The following is a 7,058-nucleotide window of genomic DNA, read 5'->3' as shown; positions in this document are numbered from 1 at the left end:
ATATGTTTGCAGTTACATATTAATGAGGTCATAGTCGTTTATATTTACTAAAAACAAGTGTAACACAAAAATCTATCTTCTTCTGTTGTGTTACTTTCGTTTCAGCTGACAGAGTCAAAATAACAATGCACTTCTTATGTAATGCAATGCTAACAGGAGTTAACTTACACACTGCAAAAAAATTATTTTCAAGAAAAAGTTTTCTTAGTTTTTTTGTCTTGTTTTCAGTAACAATATCTACAAATATCTTTAATTAAGATGCATTTTCTTGATAAGCAAAACGACCCAAACAAATAAGTCTAGAAATTTAAGTGATTTTGTGCATAAAACAAGCAAAAAAATCTGCCAATGAGGTAAGCAAATTTTTCTTGAATTTAGAGTTTAAGAAAAATTTTCAAGATTTTAACACCAGATATAAACACCAGTTGATTCATTTTCATGAGCTTGATAAGACGTTTTAAATGCTTTATGCATAGCTTATTGCAGAGATTCATAGTATTATGTATTTTTTTGTGTGAAATAATTTTGTCTCCCATTTACTTTTTAAGAGTTAAATGCCATGCCACACAACAATTGCAATGCTAACTTCATAAAATAAATAAAGTCTTGAATTTGCAGAGTGCAGTTCAGTGTATTTCATTTATTTTTAGATGTGCCTGTCAATCAAACATAAACACACTTATTTATTCTGATGTGAAAGGTACACATGGTTTCATCCACAGGTTCCCCAGAGACCCAAAGACCCTCTGCCACAAACACAACGCATACAATCTGAACCTTCAGAGCAAAATTCACTCATAGTTTAAATTAAAATTATTTGATTCAGTCAGCTTGAGATTAAACTTTTTTTTAAACCATTTTTAAATTTTATCATGTGGTATACAGTAGGACTATAGAGGTGGGGGGGATCAGGTGTCAGGTGGAATTCAATCAATAAGCATTGATGTCTTTTTAATTGACATCACAGTGAGGAACATTACATTGAAAAAAATAGAAAAGTAAGCTGAGAAAGGACCTGCTTTAAAGATACTAAAGCCTTCTCACAATGTGTCCTTTCACCAAGCAAAAAGCCTGCAAATACCTCTTAATTTAAAGACACAAAACATATAATCCACGGCACTATTTCTGCGTGCGTGTATAAAAGACTTTAATCAGTTGTGTAGATAAATGTTCACTAGATGGCGAAATAAGATCAGTTTAGTAAGACATGAGATGCAGCAATGAGCACATTATCACAATCCACACTGTGTGCTGGAGAAATTAAAGTTTGTATCCAGACTCACAGTTTCTGCTTTCTGTATCAAAATTACAGCATTACGGCATGTTTGAAAGTAGGAAGCTTTATTTCCTCTTTATCATCATCATTACACTCAGAGGAGAAACTGTTGTACTGCAGCTAAAAACATCTTTATTAAAGTAGACACAATGGTAAGACCAGCTCTTTTTAATGAGATTTAATGAGTAAACTTTCTTTTAGGTCCACTGCATGAATTTAATGTGGGGTGGGGGTTATGTTTTTAAGTGTTGTTTTCATGACACCCATATTGATGATTAAATTTGCCAAAGTTTCCTGTGGCCCCATTCATTTCTTATCCTGGTTATAGATCTGTACTTACATATTCATAGCTACCATAAACTAATTTGTCACTTTGTATAGAAAACGGTCAAATTAGTTTTGTGATTACTTTACAAATTACTTTTATCCTTAAGACCAATGAACAAAACTATGCAGGGTAAAAGAAAGTTGGACCCATGATGAAATTTGAGTTCACTTGCAATGAGAATAACACATGGTTTGTGGCATCCACAGCACTGAAAAAAATGATTCATTCAATTTACTCATTTTTTTAAGGTAAGTGGTTGCAATCAATTTATTTAAGCTACATTTAAACAAAAGTGTTTTATTTTATTTAAATGTAGCTTAAATAAATTGATTGCAACCACTTACCTTAAAAAATGAGTAAATTGAATAAATCATTTTTTTCAGTGAGTGTGGATTATGTAGTGAATCATTGTCTGCAGAGAGCATTTGGTATATGAAATGTTGGTATATAATAAACAATGTTTGTTTTACTGTGTTGATTTTAGTTTAATCTCATGGAAAGTCATGTTATATACACTGTCAGAAATAAAGGTGCAAAACTGTACCTTTTCTGTCACTGGGCTGTACCCTAAGTTTCCATTTGGTACCTTTACATGAATAAAAACAGAATACAATTTTGGTTAGATTACCGTAACCTTTAAGACCTACACTGTTAGAAAACAGTCAAAATATGTACCCTAGCTGTCAGTGGGGCAGCGCCCTTTAAGAAGGTAATTGTATGAACCATTAGGTACAGATATGTAAACATTTAGTACCAATATGTACCTTTGAAATACTAATATGTATTTTTCAGGTACTAATAAGCTCTCTTTGGTCCCAGCATTTACCTCTGAGGTACTAAAATGAAATCCTTAGGTGCAAAGCTGTACTTTTTGAAAGGGTACAGCCCCAGTGACAGAAAAGGTACAGATTTGTACCTTTATTTCTGACAGTGTAGTCATGCAAAATTTGATCAATTTATTTGTGTCCATGGCACAAAATTCAGCCTTTTTTGTGCCTTGAGTCTTCTTTTTCGTTTCATTTTATGTCTTTTTTACATTGTTTTTTCCTATTTTCCATTGTTGCTTGGGGTTGGGGTTAAAATCACTTTCTGTTACATTTTTAGACATCCTAACTCAAACCCCAACTCTAACCCCAACTCCAGGCGAGAATAGTTTGAAAAGCAGAAGAAAAACATGTAGAAACCACTACTTAAAAGTACATCCTAACCCAAATCCAACCCCAAGCGACAATGATTTAAAAATAGAAAAAACAAGATAAAACAATACATAAAATGACAGCCGTGCCACAGACACAACAAACTATTCGCTTTAAAAGCTTGTGCGAGTGTACCTGCAATGGGCACTGTAAAGAACCAAGCAGCCAAAGGCAAAATTAACACAGGTTTTCCAAAACAAAGATGGTTTATTCAGGGTCAAACCCATCAAAAGTTACAACTTAAATTTGAATAAAGAAATCAGAAAAAAGAAATCCAAAATTAAATATTCCATTAAATGCTAAACAAATTATGTGTTAACACAAAAATGTGAATTTAGTGTCATGCAGTTACCGCTCTAATGTGCGGCTGCATCAATCGCCATCACAGATACAAATAAATTAACCAAATTTTTTATAACACGATTTAACACACCTGAAAATCCCAATCAAAGGCTTGAGTATGACTTGGAAATGACATTCAGGTGTGTTTGATTAAGGTTGTAGCTAAACTTTGCAGGACAGTGGCCCTCCAGGACAAGGAATGCCCACCCCCCTGATTTAGCATGCGTACAGACAACGTGATCTCATGAGAATACATGTGTATTTTTAAGTTTCAGTGTGGTTGTACCATACGTATAGTTACTTACATTTAAAACACACTGAAACATATAATATCGACGTTTTGACAGGACTAATACGTAAATTATTTATGCATTTACAGCTTTACAAACGTACTATTTTGTATGCAAGTTCTTCCTATTCATAAATATTAAAATTTTGGGCATTGACATTTCTTACTCATATTTATTTAAGACAGTTTACCCATTTACCTAATGAAATGATTATGATATTCCGAGAATTTTAAAATATTGAACATTTTATAACTTTAAAATGAATAACATTCCTGTATTTATTTAACTTTTTTTTTTAATATCTAGTTAGTTTGCCATGACACACAAAAACTTGTTTTCTCCTATGCTGTCTTTTATGCATCACTTTATTTTAACTACTAAGCAATAGTTACACCAAAATACAACATAAATTCACAAAAGCGGTTTCCCGGACAGGGATTACACTAGTCCTAGACTAAAATAAACGTATGAGCTGTCCAAACTGACAACAACTTGCACTGACATATCTTAAAATAAATCAGTGCCCTTTGTTTTGCCTCAAAATGTAAAAAAATAATGTTTTAATTAAGGCACGTTTTTTAAAATTAGTTATAGTTCCTAATTAAACTAAGGCCTAGTCATGGCTTAAGCTAATCTCTGTCCTGGAAATCACCCCATATTCATTTGCTGTAATCCACATCTTTAAAATTCATACGATTGCAAGGAACAGATCCAAATTCAGCCCTTGATCCAGCGATCTTGATCCGAGTTCTCATCAGCAACCGTAGAGTCAGATTGTGCATTCATTATATGAATTTGAAAATTAAATATTGTGCCTCAAGATGCTTTATGACACATTGCTTTACAGCAGTGATATCAAAAGCTCATTGGCTCTTTGCGTGCCACGTGACATATTTGCGTCATTTCTTTTTCTGTACGTTTAAAATTTATAAAAAGCGTGCCGTGACTGAGGGAAGCCGGATCAACGTTCTCTTGAATTAATAAATTTAATACTTCTCTTTACTTTACTTCATATACTCCAGAGAGGACCGCGGCTGCAGCACATCGTAATTTTAACTACTTTTGTTACTGATTTTAATATTCGCAATAAATAAGTTGTTGTTATTACACTTGTCTGTCTTTTATGCTTTTTGTAACAGTAATGTTAAATGATTTTAATAAACTGTTTTGCATAAGACTGTGATGGCTTTAAATATCGTTTGAATGCTATATTGTTACTAATATGTTCCTAAACATATCTGTCCGTTACAGTGCATAATATAAAACGAATACATGACGTATTTAAACATTTTGTATAAAAGGGTGATGATAAGTTTACCCAGACTCCTTTCCCACCCTGGACCACCCCCTATGAACTCTTGTGTTCCCCCACCCCCCCCTCCCTTGTTTGTTATTTTTATTGTCCCACCCTAGTCCTGTCATAGTTTTATCCTGTTTGCCCTTGTTAGTCTTTGTTATGTTTTCGTGGGTTATGTCTTGTATGCAGTCTGTTTTGTCCCGTGTTTAGTGTTCCCCTTGAGGAGCGTCTAGTAGCCGCTCTTTAAGGGGGGGTTACTGTCAGGATCCGTCCGAAATCATCTGTTTTTTTACATCTAGTCTTTGTGTTCGGGGTCCTGGCAGTACCATGTTTTATGTGGGAAATGTGTGGTTTTAGTATTTTGCAAGCAAATCATATTTTTTGACATTACATTATCTTTTGTCTTTTATTTTAGGTTTTGAATGCAGAAAGAATGTAATATCTTTATTTTTGTTACTTTTAGTTATTTTTTATTGTTAAGAAACAAAAACATTTCATTTCCTGTCTTAAAATGAAAACCTAAAATATTTTAATATTTTAACTTAATTAAATAAAGAATATTTAATATAAAAAACCTAAATAAATTAGTATTATAGATAATATTTTCTGATTTCCATAGTATGTGTATGAATTGACATATCAACCATTTTGTAGAGGCCGATATTTAAAAAATGATGGGATGTGTTGAAAAAAAATACATTGAGTGTATTAACTAGCAACATAAGGAGATAAGAAATGCAAACACATTTTTTTTTCAAAAGCCTTTTTCTTGGTGTGGCAGTTAAAGGGTTAAGTGTCACGTTTTAACTCTGTGAAATGGATGCATGTAGACACTGAGCGATTTAGTAACTTACCCCGATGTTGTTTTGTATTTGTTTGTATGATACAATCTCTGTGTATGTGCAATGTTTCTTTTTAGGTTGTTGGCAAATAATTAGAAAACATTTTGTAATAATTTCACAACAAACTTTGTTTCCTTGTGCAGCTGTCTATCCCATCACCTGGATTATAGTGGTTTTCTGCATATTTTAAGATATTAATTAAACTTAATGAAATACAAGAAGTTGTTTACATATTCATATATTTTTACGGTGGTTTTCTGGCAATCACATCTGCATTTTACCATTAAAAAAATAAGAGTTTCTAACAGGTAATAAATTAAAGAAAGGGCCAAAACACACATTTATAAAATAAACAAAACAAACTGACTACCAATGGTTCCCGTTACTGATGCACTCTGCCATTGACCTTGAAGATTACAAATTCAAAGTCTCCGTCTTTTAGCTCTACTGTAAACAGAGTTGTTTTAAATATCACACTGGGAAAAGGGACACAACGCATGTCACTAATTAAACGAAAACAAAAACATTTTTAATAGTGCTGTCAGACTCCACTACCCACTTAAATATTACTCAAAATGTGACTGTCATATTTTGTAAAAAAAAAAAAAAACATTTTGTCCTGAAATTAATGAGTACACTGAATAAACAACTTCCACGTAAAAAATCCACGTAACAATTTTGGAAGTAAAATTTACAGCTTTTTTAAGTACAACTTACCTGCCAAAGTCAAATAAAATCTACTTAATAATGCATAAAGCATTTGTTATATAATTAAGTAAATGTCACTTAATTATTGTTATTTTAGAAGTTAGATTTATTTTAATTATTTAGGTAAAGTCTCTAACCTTTTTAAATACTAAAGCATTGTCCTAAAAAATTAAATAAATCTTATTTGCTGTTGCATGTTAGATTATATTTAATGTTTGTTGTTTTCTTTAACATAGTTGTATGGACTTAGTTACTCTTGGTGTTATAACACAAATCTCACAATTTGGCTATAAGTCAGTCATTAAAAAACCTTGATCTTCCATGTAAAACACACACAAATGTTTTTTTTACATGCATTGTCTGTGGAGAGAAATACAATAAAATATTCAGAAATTTTATTTAATTATTTTAGGACTATGTGCAGTGACTATAAAACAGTTAAATAATACATAGAAATATATAATACGATTTAGTATTCCCACACAGTTCATTTTGTACATGAATTAATTGTGCATTTATTACCCATTTACTTTACTTAAAATCTAGTTCTCAATAAATGTTAATATAGAAATTATGAGGGTAAATGTAATATATTTTACTACACCAAAAAGATTGTTATTTCAGTGTTGAACTAACAATTTAATCACAAATCTTACTTAAATGTTAGCAGCTATGTTATCTTAATGATTAAGATTAACATATTTTATATTAATTCTATATATTTTATGCATTTCTAAACTTGATTACATAAGTTACATTATTTAGTCAAATTAAGGTTA

This window comes from Paramisgurnus dabryanus, chromosome 8, assembly GCF_030506205.2.
Source record: "Paramisgurnus dabryanus chromosome 8, PD_genome_1.1, whole genome shotgun sequence".
Classification (NCBI taxonomy): domain Eukaryota; kingdom Metazoa; phylum Chordata; class Actinopteri; order Cypriniformes; family Cobitidae; genus Paramisgurnus; species Paramisgurnus dabryanus.
Note: the sequence above shows the minus strand (reverse complement) of the source record.